The 18,221-nt window shown below is 55.8% G+C and overlaps 1 protein-coding gene across 1 annotated transcript in view; it reads right to left on the bottom strand.

The window, feature by feature from the left end:
• Nucleotides 1–9,512, bottom strand: part of AHDC1 (AT-hook DNA binding motif containing 1) — a 66,083-nt gene extending 56,571 nt beyond the window's left edge. Inside the window, exons 1-2 of the transcript XR_013995758.1 lie at nt 9,102–9,512; nt 8,772–8,868 (exon numbers count right to left, since the gene is read on the bottom strand). The gene's annotated coding sequence lies outside the window, so the exon portion shown is untranslated. The remainder of the gene's footprint in view (nt 1–8,771; nt 8,869–9,101) is intronic.
• Nucleotides 9,513–18,221: the final 8,709 nt, after the last annotated feature.

Here is an 18,221-nt window from a genome sequence, read left to right as displayed (position 1 = left end):
CCTGGGCTCAGGTGGCTGAGGAAAGTTCTGGAGCTTGTTGGGGATGCAGAGAGGACTGCCTTTTTGAGGAGGTTTTGGGTCTGGATGGGGAAAGCAGTTGTGTGTGTGTGTGTGTGTGTGTGTGTGTGTGTGTGTGTGTGTGTCTGGGAGAGTACAAGAAACTGGGGGAAGTTATCTGCTTAGAGATGTACTAGAACCGCAGCTATCAATGTCTGTGTGTCTGGGGTGACTGTGTGGCTACAGGGGGTGTTCTCATCTGAACGGGTGTGGAGGCAGTCAGCGTGCCGCTGTGTATGGGGGGCTGTGTGTGTGGAAAGGTGGAGAAGGCTGGACAGACATGTTTGGGGAGGTGCTGGGCTGCAGCTGGGGGAAACGCTGGGCTATCGGGAGAGTCCGTGTGCTAGTGAGGTGGTGGGACGCGGAGAGTCTGCGTATGTGCAAAGTGTCAGGGCTGCAGCGGAGTCCTGGGTACATCTGGGGAGGAGTTGGGGCTGGAGAGGGAGTCCATGTGGCTGGAGCTATGTGCGTGCGTGTGTACACTGGGATGTTTCAGGGTATATTGCGGGTCATAAAAATGTTTGTTTTGGTTAAACATTAGGGTTGCAAATATCTGTGTGGGTAGGCATTTATGTGGTGGTTGTGAGTTTAGGGGCATGTTCAGGCTGTGTGTGATATGGGCCAGGGGGATGTCAGGTGTTCTCTGTGGAGCGACTGTGTTTGTGGAGGACTGGGCTGTGTGTGCTTGCAGGTGGAGCAGCTGTGTGTTCAGGGGTGTTGGAGCCGTGTGTGTGGAGCAGTTTTATATATTTGGGAGGTGGTAGGGGCTGTAGTTGGTGAGGATGGGTGCCCCTCTGGGGAAATGAAGAGCTGAATCCTGGCCTCTGTTCAGGCACCCACTGGGGGGCTGCCAGATTCAAGCCCTCTACCTTACCGGGGTGCCTGCCCACCCCCAGGCCTCGTGCGAGGGTGTCCAGACAGGCAGTCCATCTGTCTCAGCCTGTGCCCAGGCCCAGGAGCAGCCGCCTCCTCGCTCCCTGGGGGATGGCAGCAGATCCTAGCCCACCCATCTGCCTTCAGATGGTCGAGGCAGGAGCCTCCACGAAGCTGCCTGGAGGGCATCAGTGTGTTTGAAGAGGCCTGGGCTGGGAGGGGGGGGGAACTGCACAGCAAACAGTCCTCACGGAGGCTCCTTTGAAAACCACTGACGCCAGGAGAGAGGAAGAGGGAGGGCGGGGCGGGTCTGTCTGTCCTTGTGTGGCTGTGTGGGTCAGTGCCCAGCTGCGAGCCTTGGAGCCCCTCCGCATGTGTTTGCACGGAGGGCCTCTGTTCCAGCAGCAATCTGGCCTTGGAAGACAGCTCTCCAACCCAGGCTACATGCAGCCTCACACAGGCAGCTACCCCCTCGTATGTGCACACTGCCTACACTCACATGCAAATACCCCACACACCTTCACATCCCCATAACACTGCACCCCCACGCACATACAGCTCACCCCCGGGGCCCCGCACCTTCACATATGTACACACACCCACATTATGAAAAAACAGGTACAGTCACACACCTGCCACGTACATGCACTCACATATACATCCATGACAATTAGCTACCACACACACACACACACACACACACACACTCCATACACCTTGGATTTCCCTGTCACACCCATGCCCCATCTCACATGAGTTCAGTCTCTTTCTCACACACACCATAATAGGCACTTGCCATCTCTTATAGCTAGCTGTACATATGCATACATTTTTAGAATAAATATGTATATATTTTTATTGATTTTAGAGAGGAAGGGAAAGGGAGAGATAGAGATAGATACATCAATGATGAGAGAGAATCATTGATCAGCTGCCTCCTGCATGCCTCCTACTGGGGATCGAGCCCACAACCCGGGCATGTGCCCTTGACCGGAATCGAACCCGGGGCCCTTCAGTCTGCAGGCCGACGCTCTATCCACTGAGCCAAACCGGCTAGGGCTGTATATATTTTACATGTGCACACATACCCCCTCACCAATTCTCAGCTCTTCCACACCACGCAAACCCACTGGCCAATTTACCTGTGTCCTGACCCAGCCCTGCCACTTCTCAGGAGGGCTCCTGCCAACGAAGGGCCGCCTACCATCCCTCCCTGGCAGCTGGGTGAGAGTGAGGGGTATACCACTCCCACCCCCACTGCTCCCTGGGAACCCTGATCTTCATGTCTAGAAAGAAAGAGCCTTCTCTCTGCTCTGGTGACTGCCAGAGTACGTGTGAGAGTGTGACTGCATGACAGTGTGTGAGTGTGTATGTGTGTGTGTGTGTGTGTGAGAGAGAGAGAGAGAGAGAGAGAGAGAGAGAGAGACAGAGAGAGAGACAGAGAGAGAGAGACAGAGACATATCCTGAGATCCCTTAGCAAGGCCTATGTCACCACCTGTAAGGGTAAAGAAACATAGGTACGGGTTCACTAATTAGGTTTGTGAGATTCAAAATGAGTACAAACACGGAGACTTGTATGTCACAAAATGTGTGTGTGTCTGTATGTGTGTGTCTGTGTGTGTGTGTCTGTGTGTGTGTGTGTGTAGTAAGGCGTGTGTGGACAGGTGTGATTATTGGGGTGCATTTATACAAGGAGACATACACTGAGTGAGTGGTGAGTGTGAGATGCTATTTTCCAAGAGCCCAGAGGTATGTATGTACATCTGTGAGTAAGGTCAGGGCTGAGAGCTGCTCTCAGCAACTCAAGCCCCTACAAAAAGAGCAGGGAGGAGGGGTCTCTGGGCTCTCTCTCTCTCTCTCTCTCTCTCTCTCTCTTTCTCTCCCCCCTCCCCCCTCTCTCCCTGACCTCTTTAGCAGCTGGAAACTGAGCTGGGGGTGGAAGGAATGGAGACTTGGCTAGCCTGGGGGTTTGGGGAGGGAAGCAGGAGAAAACACCTTCCAGATTCTCATCAAATCCCTGTTTGTGGTTTGTAGCCTCAAGTCTCTCCTCGTCTCTCCTCTCCTCCTTCTCTCTCTGGGTTTCCCACTTTCTTTATCTCTTCCTGCCTCTCACTCCCCCCCACCCCCCCAATCTCTCTCCTTCTCCCTTCTCAGTCACCTGGTCACCCTGTCTCCAAGTTTCTGTCTCTCTGCTTTCTCTCTCCCCAGGAGCCTCCATTTTCAACTCTTCCTCTCTCTGCCAGCACCTCTGTCCGTCCGTCTCTCCCTGTCCTGGTCCATCTGTCCGTCTCTCTCCGTCTGCCTGTGCGTGGGTGTCTCTGTCCATCTGTTCCACCACCCATCTGTCTGGTTGTCTGTTGTGAGTGAGGGTGCCCACTCACTCCCCAAGGTACCCTCCCCCAGGTCAGCAAAGGCCTCTCCTGGCTCAGGGGGTGGGGAAGGGTGCAGAGCTGCAGCTTCTGGAAGCTTCAGTAGCAGCTGGGCTGAGCTGGGAGTTGGGGCAGCCAGCTGCAGAAGTGGCCCCTCCCCTGGGCTCTCAGGCCAAGGACCCCTGAGCAGAAAGAGGAGAGAAAGCAGGGCCTCACTGCAGCTGAGTTTGCATATGTGTATAAGGGAGGAGGCAGGGGGCCTCACTTTACCCTCACTTGGCCAGTCCTCCCTAAAGCCAGGCCCTGCAGGAGAGGGGTCCTAGTACCCACCTTCCTTATCCCCTAGGCAATGGAAGAGATGCTGGGATCCAAGAGGGAGGGGCAGAGTGATGTCAGGCTGGCGGGGGGGGGGGGGGGGGGCGGCGGACTGGGAGCCTTAGCTACCTGTCAGTTGTGGGGGTGCGGGGGGGGGTAGGTTCCTCCCATACTTCCTTCCAGGCAGTCCCTGGGGAATCTCTCCAGTTCTGGTCCCAGCTCCAGGCATGAGAAGCTGTACAGGCAGCTCTCGCCAGCTCCTCACATGGGTTATTCCCGCCTCCCAGTTTCCGCAGAGCCTTGGATCCATGGGAATATGGGAGGGATCACATGAATGTCACCCCCATCCTCAAGTGGAAGGTGGTCTGGACATGTGGGGACCTTGGCCCTGTCTAGGCAGAGGCCATCCGAGAGGCCCCAGGTAGCCCACCTACATCACCAGATCAGCACCTCACACTCTTACACACAGACTGCACCCCAGCACCCATGGCCGGCCACCTCCACTTCCTGGCCCAGCAACTCAGAGGGTCAACAGGGAGGCTACTCTGAGACCCTGCGCCCTACCCTGCACCAGTGGCAGCTCCAACAGTGTCCCCAGCACAAAGACAGCAGCTGGAGACCGCATCCCTCAACACCCTCCCAGGATGCTGTGCCCGCCCCCCTCCCCAGAACAGCTCAAGGTCCAAATCCCACAATGGACAGAGAAACTGACGAAGGGATGGGAGGACACACAGTCATCCCCCTGGGACCCTGGGGTGGGATCATAAATGAGGAATCGGGGAAGAAAGGGACACTGCAGAGGCAGAATCTGGCTCCTTTCTGACCTACCATGGGCAAAGTCCATATTGGCGGCACCCTCCACACAGCACAGGCCTGCTGCTGGGCCAGGGCCAGGGGCGGGCTCCCTCCCTCCAGAGCTCTCCTTGCCCCTGGCTGGGCCCCCTCCCTCTCCTTGCTTCTGAGCAGCCCTCCCAGCCCTCTCCCTCCCAGGGCTGGCTCTCTCATCTTCAGCTCTTGGAAGCCTGACTCACTGTTTCCCCTCCTCTCTCCCCTCCCTCGCTCCCTCTCCGCAGCAGCACCTCCCCCTCCCCTGGGGGGGCTCTGGCCACAAGGGTGCCTGCTTGCTCCTCTCCCCAGGCTTGGCCCCCCTCTGAGCCCAGGAGGCCCCGCTGCAGCTGTTCCAATTCTCTAGCTACAGAGAGGTGGAGCGCAAAGAGTATGGGTCCCAGGCCCGCCCCTGCCAAGTGTCTGTGATACTGGGCCAGTGGCTCCTCTTTCTAGACTCGGTTTCCTCCTGTCAAACAAGGGAGGGGTCACAACTGGACGATGCCCCTGGCATCTCTGGGACCCTGATGTTCTCTGCTTTTAAAACCCCGGTGCCTCTAGACACAGAGCACCCACAACCTGTGGGGCTCAGAACTTGCCTCAGGCCCCACCTCCAGGTCCAAAGAAGAGCTCTGCTCTGTCCCCAGACATTGAGAGAAGGCAGAGGGAAGACACTGCCCTGGGGCAGAAGCGTGAACCAAGTGACCCCTGGAATCCCCCTGTCTCCCCATTCTCTCTCCTCCTGTGGGAATCTCTCTCTCTCTCTCCCACCTGTCCTCCTTCCTCTTCCCAGAGACATTTGCTTGCCTCTCCTCCAAAAGCAATCCCAGCCCTTGATCTTGGGTGAGAGGGCCTCAGTGCCTGCTCTTTCTGGGCTGTGGCACATGCCTAGGCCTTCCTGATCACCTGGACCCCGTCTCCTGGGGCTGTGATCCTGGCTCTTCTGGCCTGCTTTTCTCTCTCACCCTCTCACCACTGGCTCTGTCACCATCTTTCCCTCTCCCCACCAAGAGGCTGTCTGAGGCTCTCTCCTCCCCGCCTCCCCCATTCTCCCTGGGGGGGCCGTCTGCTGACATTAGCAACAGTGTTACCCATGCTCTCTCCAGCAGTCCCCTTTCAGGCTCTATCCCAAGAGACCCAGGAGACCCAGAGGCATTGCTGGGCTCCATCCCATAATAGTGAGCCTGCTTGACCTTCCTCAACCAGATCAGAAGTGCCTGGGCATCTGGTAGGAAGGCATGGCACCCCACGGTCTTCAGTGGCTGGCTGATATGAGACACAGAGCTGTTTTCCAAACCAAAAAAAAAAAAAGCCCAAATTACACCCTGGGGTGTGGGGGTTTGCTTGGGGTGAGGGGGAGACAGAAAACGAGGGAGATCAGGTTTGCTTGAAGGTAACCCTTGTCCAATGGCAAATAGAGTCAAGAGGAAGGAGTGGCCCAAAGTCAGTGTTCCAGGCGGATCTGGAAACAAGCACTGTCCCTCTGGGGCTCTGCCAGGCCAGAGTGGCGCACCCCCCCCCCAAAAAAAGTCCTCTGATTTCTGCCATGGTCAGTTTGCCCCTCAAGCTTCTAGCACAACCACAACAATCAAGTGGAGATCCCATCCCTTAATCTCCTTTACGAGCCAAGTCCAAACTCCCACAGTACACCTCCACGTAATTCTGCAGGGGGTTCCAGGGGCCTCCCAGCCAAGATCTAAGCAGGTGGAAGGGGGAGAACAACGCCCCCCAATTCCCAAGCCCCCTCACCAAAGGCCGCTTAAAAGCTGTGGAGCAATGTAAAATAATCCTGGAACCCTCATACCCCCAAACTAAGAAGCTACACTGTCCATCCACAGCATCTGGGGGGGGGGGGCGCGCTGGGGCTCCCTGCCCCCATGACCCTATTCCAGACCCCCAGCCCAGCAACCATAATAAACAGCAAGCTCTTTTTCTTTATGACACCAAATTTCTCCAAGCCCAATAGTTCCTTCCATCACTACCTCAGCCATAGATCACATTAAAAACTCACAGAGGGCAACTTAAACACATCACATTTGTTTCTTTCTATATTATTTCAAAAGTAACGGCATTAAAAATGGATTTTACTACAGAAAATAAATATCAGCACGTGGCCGGGGAGCCTGGGCGGGGGTGGGGGGGTAGAGCCCACCTGGAGACTATCCCTGAGGGCTGGGGCACAGTTTAGACACTGACCAAAGAGGTGGCTGAGCAGCCAGATTACACCCTGGGGTGTGGGGGTTTGCCTGGGGAGGGGGCAATGCCTGCCCACCTGGGCACCTGCTCCAATGCCAGACCAAGAGAGACTAGAGTACTGGTTTGGACTGGTGCTCACTGGTCGCCCAAAGCTCATGCCCTCACTGATCTTTGCAACCTCCGAAGGGTGGGAGCTCTGGGGCAAGAAGTTCACCAGTCTCTGGGGGTTATTCCAACTATTGACACAGCAAGAGAAAAAAATGAATTCAACTTACTGTCCAGTTTGCTTTCCATTACTATAAAAATAAATATACATCTGCTCAAAGGAGGGAGACGGCAAGCAGCATGCACATGACACCTGGGGGAAGGTCCCCCCACAACTCACCAACACAACCCAGCCTCCCCCACAAAGTGGGGCTGGGGGGCGGGGTGACAGACTGGTAATCTTTCACTTACAGCCCCAGCTCACAAAGCTACACACAAGGGTCACATGCAGCAGGGACAAGCCAACAATAGAAATGCCCCCAATGCTCCCAGCAGGGCTCTGCCGAGGCCCAGGCACATGCCCCGCTCCAATAGTGGCAGCAATGGACAAAATGTGGCCACCGTGACCGGGAGGCGAAGCTTGTCCTCACACCCTGGGCTCTGCCCAGGGAGCCGGGGCCAAGTCCCGCCTGACACCAACTGGTCCGGCGGGAAACGCCTGCCCAGCCAGACAGGCACAGGCCCCCCAAGGGTCCCTCCTTGTGTTCAGGGACCAGACTGGTGCAGCCCAGCCCTGCCTCCCAGGGTGACGCCTGGGCCCAAATTCAGCTGGCCCTGCCAGTCAGGCACTGGTGCAGAACTGAGGGCACCAGGCTCAGCCCCTCCCAGCCCAGCCTCAGGGCCCCCAAGCTAGAAGGGAGGGGGGACTCCCCACCCCTCCACATCTGGCCCTGGCCCCCAGGGTCTGCGGTAGAGAATTCCCGCCCCCGCTTCTCTCTCTCTCTCCCTCCCTCCTCCCTCTCTGTGCCCGCTGCCGCCTCAGGGACAGCCCCAGCTCCCGCCTCCGGCCAGCAAGGCCCACATCCTTCCTCCCTCAGCTGGCCCCTTCGCCTGGCAGGAGGCTGGGGGGTCAGGCTGCTGGGGAACCCCTCCAGCTCCCATCAGTCCTCATCCCCAGCCCCCAAACTCTGGGTTGCTGTCCCTTTTCCTGTAGAACAGGAAACAAGGTTATTTCCTAGATTCAGAGCCAGCCCCCTGCCCCTCTGGCTCTGCCTGGGGACCAGGACCCAGCAGGGGAAGGTGCCCTCAGCCAGAGGAGAGGGATTCAGCAATTCACCCCCAGCTACCGGCCCAGGGGGCTGACAGCTGTCACTCAGCACCCCACCCCCTGGGGAAGAGGGGGCCGATTCAATCTGAGCCCCAGAGGAAACGCATTGATAGGCGATTATTTATTTATTTATGCAAAAGTGAGCCGACTTTGTTCGCCAGGTAACCGGGCACGCGGCCCAACCCCTTCGGCCCCGGCCACCCCAAATCCCTCCTCCACCCCACACCCCCTCCGGGTCATTAGGTCCCCGCCCCTCAACTCCCAGAGCACCAGCGGAACCTTGGGATTTGGGGGGTGAAGGGGAGGGGCTCCTCCCTCCGCAGTCTCCCCCTTTCCCAGCGCCGTTCCTAAAATCCAGCCTTGTTCTCCGCTCCCACGGTCCCCCCTACACTGCCCCCCCCCACCCCATTCTCAGCAAGCTAGAGAGCAAATTGCAGTTTTAAATCCAAAGACGGAGGGAGGGGGAAGGTGGAGAGGGCGCGCGGCAGCGCTGGGCGCGCACCTCGCCCCCGAGCCGGGGGAGCCGGGGAGCCGCGGGGCGGCCAGGAAACCCGAGAACCCCCCCTCTCCGCCCCCCCTTCTCGTCCACCTCCCCCTCCCCCTTCCCGGCACTGCCTGCCAGGCTTCGAGCCGAGCCCAGCCGAGCTGCGGGCCCCGGTGGAAACAAAGACCGATCGCACCGCGGGCACCGCAGCCACGGGGTCCGACGGACCGGACCGGGGCGCGCAGAGGGGGCGCAGAGCCCCCCTGGCGCGCTGCACAAAAGAGCCCGGCCAGCCGGTCCCCAGCGGGGGTCTCGGACTGGGGAGGAGGCGCCACTCACCGGAGTGCTGGGCTGCCGGCTCCGTGGGTCCGAGCCAGGGAAGGGGCTTTTGGGGGCGTCTGTCTTCCGGCGGCGGCAGCGACGCGGCGCCCGGCAGCTGGGGAGAGGAGTCGTGAAGGAGCCCTGAGCCGCCCGCTGTTGCTGACAGCATGGCTCGCGCCTCGGCTCACATTCTCCGCCGCTAACTCCGCTGGACACGGCCCCCCGCTCCCGCGGCGCCCCCCCACCTCGATCACTCCTTCGCTCTCTCTGCGCCCCCCGCGCTCCCCCCCGCCGCGCACACACTCTCACAGTCCTGGACACCCCCGCCCCCACCCCCCAATTGCAAACCTGGGAGAGAACGCGCCCCGCGTAGTCCTCCTCCTGCTCCTCCTCCGCCCTCCTCCCTCCCGTGCTCTCTGTCTGTCTGTCTCCCTGACTGTCTCTGTCTCTCTCGCTCTCTGCCTTTCTCTGCTCTCGGAGCTGGGTGGGAAAAGGAAATGAGGACAGAAAGCAGACGCTGGCTTTGGGTGGTGGTAGCTGGATTCCCTCTCCCTCCCTCCCTCGCCTCCCCTCCCTCCTCCTGCCTTCTGCTCTCTCCGCTGCGAGCGGGGCTGAGCGCAGCCTGGCGGGTGGCTCGCTCTGCCCGCCCGCCCGCCTGTCTGTCTGTCTGGTCTGCCTCGCTCACTCCCTCCCTCCGTCTCTCGCCCTCGCCCTGCCTGCCTGCCTCTCTCCGTCTCCGCCGCCGCCGCCGCTGCCTCTGCGAGCTCGCCTTACCTTCGCCGCTCACCATCCGGAACCCCAGGGGGGGACGCGCGCACAGCACGCCGGGACTTGTAGTCCCCGCCCTGGCCGCTCCGTGCGCCCAGCGGGCGGGGCCGCGCGGGCTGCTCCGACGGCGCGGCTGGGAGCCCTCTGGACGCCTGCACCCGGATCCCTCCGGCGGCGGCGTGCCCTCGTTTCCAAGGGGTGCTGGTTTTCCCCAAGGATTGGGAACGTTTACCAAGTTCCTTGTCCCCGGCGGGGTGCTCTGGCTTGAGGGAGGTTGTGGGTGGGAGGGAAGGGGCGGGGTCTGAGAATGGAATGAGAGTCGAATAGGGAATCAAGGGATTAGCCAAAAGACCCGAGACTTTCTGGGGAGTCCCAATTAAATGGGAGAGGAAGGGGCGAGGGGGGAGGACAGGCTCCCTGAATTTGGGGACGTTCTCCTTTTCTGAAACGGTGTCTCACTGAGTAAAGAGCAAGAGCTTACGTGGGAGGGGTGCTCCAGAAAACTCAGCCCCGCTAGCGTCTCCCCCTCTCTCAGGGCCCCGTCTCAAGCTGAGCTCTGGGTTAGCGTCCCCCTCCCCCAACCCCTGTTTTCCTAGAAGTCCAAGGGCGGCAAGGGCACAAAAGTCCTGGATCTCTCACACACACACACACACACACACACACACACACACACACACGTGCACACGCATACCCTTCCTGAATTCGACCGTGCGTTTTCATTGTGTCGGGAAGTAAGATTCGAATCCAACAGTTCAAAGCTCCTGCTGCGGCCAGGGGGCTGGGCTCAGCACTTTCACCTACCTCCTCTTCAGGTCACATCTGTTATCCAGCTCCCAGCTCCTAGCTCCCGGCCCCCTGCCTGGCCCATCCCCACAGATGGGAGGAATGTGCACTGCCAGGGCCTGGTTACCAAGGGGAGGTAGCTGGACAGCCCAAGCAGGAGAACGGCTGCTGCTGCCATTTACTGGACACCACAGGGCCCTAGAATCTGGCAAAGACCTGGTGAAATGGTAGTTAGCATTTCCAAAAATGAGGGCACACACCATTGGGCCCAGGCCTTCCAATTAACCTCTGAGCCATGCAGGGAGTTGTGAGTCCCCAGGCCTCTGTCTGATCTTCTCTCCCAGTGTCTGTGTGTGGCTCACAGAGGACACGAGATGAATAATGTATGGCCACCGTCCTGTCCTCAGTGTCTACCGACACCGGCTCTGACTGGTCCTGAGCTAGTCCCACCTCGTCTGTGCCTGGCATTCCTTTGCCCATGTATGTTAGCTTGGTCTGTCCTGCTCCGTGTCTGAAGTTCCTTCAGCCCTGCCTTTGTTCTTAGCACACCTGTTTCTGACTTCGCCTTTGGCCCTGTGGGGTGATGCAGGGTGATGGCCAGTGTGTGGCAAAGGCAGGGGGTGACATTTTGCCAAACGCAGCTTCCTGTCACCACCTTCCCTATGTCTCCATCTCTTCCAAGCCCCTCTTCTAGGATAGTCTGGAATCTCCAGAGGGCAACAGAAGGGATCTGAGGGGCACTCTTGATTGGCCCTTTTGGTGAAAGGAGCAGCAGCGGTGGGAGAAGTCTAGGACTCTGAATGGTACACCTATTGATCTGGTACGGCCAGCTGGAGAGGTGGGAGTAGCTTCTCCTTGCAGGCATCTTGCTCTAGCTGGTCCCCCTCTGGAGAGACTTTAACATTGGGGAGGGCAGGAGAAGCCCAGTTTCCCCTTTCTTTTAGCTTCCCTCACATCCTTGCCGATGAGGCTCTGGCCCACCCAGTCTGAACCAAGTTTTGGGAAGGACCTGGATAGGGTAATACAGGATGGCTTCTGGGAACTAGGGAACTCTGGGGGGATGTGTGTGTGTGGGGGGGGGGGAGCGGCGGGGGAGGGGGGGATGAAGAAGAGTTTGGGAAGGGCATGGGAAGGGAGAGGTGAAGTGATGAGGTTTAAGAGGGCAAGATTAGTAGGATCCATGACTCCATGGAAGGAATAGAAGTTAGGTAGGAGTTTGCAAGTATTCCCCCTCCCGACCCAGGCTGCCTCAGTTGTCCCCTCCCCAAAGACAGAGTGTGTATTTAAACGCCAAGGTGTTGGGCATCGTTGAAAATAAAGCATTTCAGGGTTTCGCAGTTATTTGGGGGCTGGCTGCCTTTCTCTTGGAGCCTCTCCAAATTGTGTTGGGGGGGCTCTCCCCAAACAAACGCAAGCTGAGTCTTACTATGGGCTGCTGCTGCCACCTAGCGTCTAATCTGCATATCTGCTCTGGCAGCCATAGTCTAAAAGGGTTAGGGTTCGCTACCCAGTTCTTAATAGTGTGGGTGCCACCAAAGGCTGGGCAGAAGAGCGGTTAGCTCCCTAAGAAAGCAGACTTGAAGGAGGGGACCCAGGTTCTGGAAGAGCCTCCATCACCCCTTTCTGGGCTCAGCTCATTGCAGTCACTTTTGTTTCAATGTAAGCAGAAGCTAGATCCTAGGAAATAGAGGTGAGAGGCTAGAGATAAAAAAGAAGTTGTGGGGTCTCAGGGTTTGAAGGCCGTGTGGATGAGGAGCCAGATAGACCTGGTTCTGACTCTGCTTTTACTCCTGTGTCCTCACCCTCTCAGAGTCTCCGTTCCATGTGTCTACAATAGAAGAGTAATCCCTTCCCTGTGTTACAGGCAGTGCTTGTAAAAGACTTACGGAGCACACGGATGCAGAAGCACCTTGGAAACTGGCAAGGGCATGTTGTGGGGCAACTGAGCCACATACGATGATGACAACAATTGAGAAGTGGCAGCAGGCTGGGGCCAGGCCCCTGGGGCTCCTGGGAAGGGCAAAACGGAGTGAGCCTTGGGTAGAGATGGGCACTGCCCTCCGTGGCTACAGAAGTTCTGGGGCCGGCCCACCCGCTGGAGCGCTCGGGAAAGGTGCGGATGGTTAGAGAGGGACTCATCCCAGTCTGCAGAAGGGGAAACTGAGGCCAAGAGAGGTTGAGGCCTCTCCTAAGACACTGAACTGCGGACAGATCCAGGAACAAGAGGCCCATTGGCCTGGAGCCATTATGGCCTTGGCTTTCCCCTCCTCTGGATGAGAGCAGCTCAGGGCCGGGGCCCAAGAGACCACGGGAGCAGAAAGCCCCTCCTCATCCTGGTACAATGAGAACTACGGCCCCCAGGCCCCCATTACCCCTCCTCCTGTGCCGGCCCCGCTCCACTCCCCCCTCCCTACAAGTCCTCCCACATTCCTCCAGGCAACAGGAAACCCCAGCTGCAGCCCAGACTTCAAACAGCTCCTCCCTCTGGGCAGGGGGTGTGGGAGGAGAGGCCAGGGGCCAGAGGGCAAGGGTCAGCTTTGTTCCTGCCTGGAGGTGGTGAGGGACCCTGGGGGAAACAGGGGGGTAGGATAGAGCGTGTGTGTGTGTGTGTGTGTGTGTGTGTGTGTGTGTGTGTGTGTGGAGAGAGAGAGAGAGAGAGAGAGAGAAAATCCTGTGTCCATCGGGTGTGCGTGGTTCTCACCAGCTCCTTGATTTCCTTTCAGCTATGAACCTGAGCTACGTGTCTGAGTGCATATCAGCGCATTTGTTTATCTGTGGGTGCTCAGCCTGGCATCCCAGTGACATGTCTGTAGGTGTCAGGATGTGCCTGGTTCACAGGCCTGCTCAAAGTTATGTGTCCTGAGTGTGACCTGGTACGGCTCTTTGTATCCGAGAGAGGTGTCCCTCTCCCCCTTCTTCCCCTCCGTTTCCTTCTGGAAAGTGAATGTGATTTGTTACTCCCCTGCTCAAAACCCTTCAGTGCTTCCCTTGGCCCCAAACCTAGAAGCCTGGCCTGCACGCATGGCAGACAAGACCCATGCCTACCTCACCATCTCCATCTCTAGCCACTAACCCCCCCCCCAAATTTTCACCCCAGTCACACCTACCTAATTGTAACATCCTGTACGGTCCCAGTGAAGTCTGAAATGCCCTTCTTTTATTTCTTTTTTTAAAATATATTTTTATTGATTACAGAGAGGAAGGGAGTGGGAGAGAGAGATAGAAACATCAATGGCAAGAGAGAATCATTGATCGGCTGCCTCCTGCATGCCCCACACTGGGGATCAAGCCTGCAACCTGGGCATGTGCCCTGACCCCTGACCCCTGACTGGGAATCAAACCGAACCGTGACTTCCTGGTTCACTGGTCAATGCTCAACCACTGAACCACGCCAGCTGGGTTTTGTTTCTTTATCAAGGAAACTTTTACTCCTTTTGCAAGTCTCTGGTGAACAACGTCTCCATCGAGAAGCCTTCCAGGCTTCCCCGTGACCAACTGAGTTAGTGCCCTTCCCTGTCCTCCCACATTTTCTGCCTGTGCCTGTCCCCTTCGCCCTCATCACCATTACTGGGAGCCCTGAGAGCAGGCACTGCGCTGTATCTCCCATCCGATGGGGTGGGGAGGTTCTGAAGGGACCTGGTCCTATCCCAGAGGAAAGTTTCTGCAGTTTTAAATATAGTACTCAGAGTGACCACTAGAGGGCCTATGGACACCTCTGCAAGACCATCGTGTGTGTGTGTGTGTGTGTGTGTGTGTGTGTGTGTGTGTGTGTGTGTGTGTCGTGGGTGAAAGGGAGGCTTTGACACTGTACCTGAGAGAGAACTGAAGTAGATAGGAGGTCCACCCAGCTCAGTACTAGAACAGTGGGATCCAAGACAGCCTCATTCCCCAGTGGGTCCTAGGCCCCATAGATTTCTCTCGGACTTTTCTCCACAACTCAGGGGCCATACCCCTTGGCTTTCCAACTCTCCTGCTTAAAAAAAAAATAAAAACCTCACTTAAGGATATGTTTTTGTTGACTTTTACAGAGAGGGAGAGAAAGAAAAACAGATGTGAGAGAGAAAAATCCATCGGTTGCCTCCTGCATGTGCCCCAACTGGGGATTAAACCCACAACCTAGGCATGTGCCCTGACCAGGAATCTTGAACCTTCAACCTTTTGATGTATGGGAGGATGCTCCAACCAACTGACCCACCTGGCCAGGGCTCAACCCTACCACCTCTTGCCTCTGACCTTCCGACCTTCCTCCGTGCTTCACCGGCACCCTCCGCCTCCCATTCGTAATTAGTTGCACTCTCCTGACTTGCCTTGTTCTACCAGATCTCTGGGCCTTTGCATGTGCTTTTCCCTCAGTGGGAGATGATCTCACCCTCTGGCTGCTTCATCAGGCACTTTTCTTTGCATCCCCCCAAAAGTCTCCCTTGGTCTCCAGACTGACCTTGCCCCTAAGTGTGGTAACTGTTTGCTGTTCTGCCGCCTGGGCAGGACAGCCTACAGGAGATATCAGTAAGTGTGTGTGTGCAAAATTAATAAATGATTTGGTTCTTTTACAAATACAATCCTCAGCATATCTGGGGCTACCCCAGACCTCTATCTGCACGGTGCCCTCCCGGGCCTGACTCTGGGTTAGTACTGTACTTTCCCATGCTGCTCCGTCAGATAAAGGAATGTGACACAGTGGGATGCAGGGTTCAGATCCTACCATCCAGCTGTGTGACCTTGGGCAGGTGTCGCAGCCTCGCAGAGCCTTTGTTTCCTCTCGTATAAAACAGGAATAATCACACTTCTGCTCGGCCTCGGGAGGATCATATTGATGATGCATGTGAAACACCCAGCATTAGTCCATTATGTGCCCTTCTCCCCCACCATGAACTTGGAAATAAAATTGCCCTCTGAGTCTTAAGCCAGTAAAATCCACGCTTCAGGAGGAGAAGAGCCAGGTGGGGGAGTGAATGAGGCGAGAGATGGTTTTGTAAACGACTGAAGGGTTTTGTGAACAGTGGAAACTGCAATCAAGGTGACCCACCCGCCTGTCATCTCAGGGAGGCGGGGCGAGGATGTGATTGAAACGGAGAAAGCAGAGACCTAATCAATTGCATTGTGCTCTATCTGAAGGGAGCAGAAGGATGCACAGAAAAGGGGGTGCAAGGGAGCATTTATTCAGCTGCACCAGAGGGAGGGACAGGGAACCAATAGGTACACGGATTCCAGGCTCAGGAGGCTCTGGTCTCTGCTGAGCAGCGAGGGCCTGGTGAACTCCACGTGGTTCCCGGCCCCGCTGGGCCTTCATTGGAACTCAGTGGGCATCCAGGTACCAGGCAGAGTTCCATCAGGCAGACAAAAATATTTTGATCCCAGGAAAAGACTATAGAGCAGCAGCGGTTCTCAACCTGTGAGTCGCGGCCCCTTTGGGGGTCGAATGACCCTTTCACAGGGGTCACCTAAGACCATCGGAAAACGTATTGAATATATAATTACATATTGTTTTTGTGATTAATCACTATGCTTTAATGATGTTCAATTTGTAACAATGAAAATGCACCCTGCATATCAGATATTTACATGACGATTCATAACAGTAGCAAAATGACAGTTATGAAGTAGCCACGAAAATAATTTCATGGTTGGGTCACAACATGAGGAACTGTATGAAAGGGTCGCGGCCTTAGGAAGGTTGAGAACCACTGCTGTAGAGACTAAGAGCACTGATTCTGAAGTCAGAGGATCCGGTTCAAGCCCCTGCTCTGCCAGTTATGTCCTGTAACCCATTTACTTCACTGTGCCTCAGTTTCCCTATTAATAAAATGAAGATACAACAGCCTTCTCCTCATAGGGTTCTGTGAGGATTAAATGGCCGCATGCACTTAGCAGGATACCTGGCATATCCTGTATAATAAAAGCCTAATATGCTAAATGTCCGGTAGTTCATTCAACCAATCAAAGTGTAATATGCTAATGATATGCTAAGGCCGCTCAACCACTAGCTATGATGTGCACATCCCCCGAGGGCTCCTGGATGCAAGAGGCTGGGCTGGGCTGAGGGAACCCCCCCCCCAAGTGCATGAATTTCATGCACCAGGTCTCTAGCAGTAAATAATTAGTAAAAGGTATAACAAAGAGAGCTAGCATGTATTGAGCATTTTATCACCATTTCACAGATGAGGAAATTGAGGCTTGGAGAGGTTAATAACTTCCACAAAATCACACAGCTAGAGTGTTGGAGGCAAGATTCACAGCAGGCAGTACAGCTCTAGAGCCGTGCTCTTATCTGCTTACTCCAAGGCAGATGGAAACACTGGGACTCTGGTTTATACATCAGGCTCTTGTGAGTTTGGTTGCTGAAAAAGCCTCAGGAAGCCTTGGCACCTGAAAGTCTGAGTGTGCAGAGCCACGGCTCCTACTTCTGTGATCACCTCTCTAAGCAGCCCCTTGGCCCCTCTCCCTATTATTGCTCCCATTCGGCATCCCCTAGCACGGGGCTGAGCCGAGGGAGCTCTCCACCTGCATTGGCCACATTGCCTCCTGTTCTTTAGGTCACTCAACTTGGGTTTCCAGGGAGTCTTTCTACCAAACTCTAGAGCAGTGATGGCGAACCTTCTGAGCTCGGCATGTCAGCATTTTGAAAAACCCTAACTTAACTCTGGTGCCGTGTCACATGTAGAAATTTTTTGATATTTGCAAGCATAGTAAAACAAAGGCTTATATTTTTGATATTTATTTTATATATTGAAATGCCATTTAACAAAGAAAAATCAACCAAAAAAAAATGAGTTCGCGTGTCACCTCTGACACGCGTGTCACAGATTCGCCATCACTGCTCTAGAGGGAGAAGGTTCTTCCAAACCTCCACCTGGGGCCGATACGATTCTTTCCCAAAGTCCAGAGGCAGTGAGGTCTAGTAGAAAGATCATGGGCCTTAATGTAAGAGCAGGGTTCCAACCCCAGCTCTGTCACAGACAGCTGTGTGACCCTGACCTCCGTTTCCTCATCATAGAACCAGACTCGGGACTAGACGAAATGGATGTAAACACAGCTGGCACTCAGCAGATGCTTAATAGATGGGTTATTATTATTTCTCTCCAGCCTGACTGTAAGCTCCTCCAGGACAAGGACGGGTCTTGTTCACGTTTGTGTTCCTGGGATCCCGCCTAGCAAAGGGCCTTCGCGAATTTAATGCTCTGTGATTGTTTGCCAATTACAGCAGTGACTCCTAGCTCCCAGCCTCTAGCCCTGTCCACCCTCTTAGTAAGTCAGGGGGTCAACAATTTCCTGATGGCGGAGGTGGAAATCCTTACTTCTGGTTCCCCTTGTTTCCATGTAGATGCACATCAGCTGTCAGAGTGCCTTGAAGGGGGATCTGGGGGTGGGACAATTCCTCACTGCACATGCGCACAGCCGGTTGTTGAGCACCTTCCATCCCTGCCCACTCCCTGACAGGAGGCCCTAGTCATCATCATAAACAAAACTGCCTCCAAACCTCTCCAAAACCCCCTAGAGTACAGAGCTGTCCAGGTGAGACCCAGTGAGCTGGACTAACTCTCAGGCCTCCCCTCTCCCCTCCCTCTGTCTTCTTTTGGGGATCTGTAGGGGGTCCACTGTGAACCTCCCCCACTGCCCCTTTTGAGGGAGGCCTGCTGCTATGCCTGTGAAAAACAGTAAATCTGTAGGATCAAGTAAAGAATTAGCAAACCCACTGCACACGAACTAAAACCACGGTAGTAATGAAGGTGACATTTTGATCTCCAACTGCCTGTCTTCTATAGCCATCTCTGGACTTGTTCTAAACTCAGTGGGGATGAGCATAGGATTTTTGGGTGTCCTAAGACACACCTTGGTGTACCCTGTGCTTATTAGCTCTCAGGGTCCTCCCTCTTCCCAGCAGCCAAAGCAGCCCCACTCACCTCCCACTGACCATAC

This window comes from Myotis nattereri, assembly GCF_964212035.1.
Source record: "Myotis nattereri genome assembly, chromosome: 3".
NCBI classification, from domain to species: domain Eukaryota; kingdom Metazoa; phylum Chordata; class Mammalia; order Chiroptera; family Vespertilionidae; genus Myotis; species Myotis nattereri.
The sequence above is the reverse complement of the archived record's forward strand: the minus strand, read 5'-3'. Positions and strand labels throughout refer to the sequence as shown.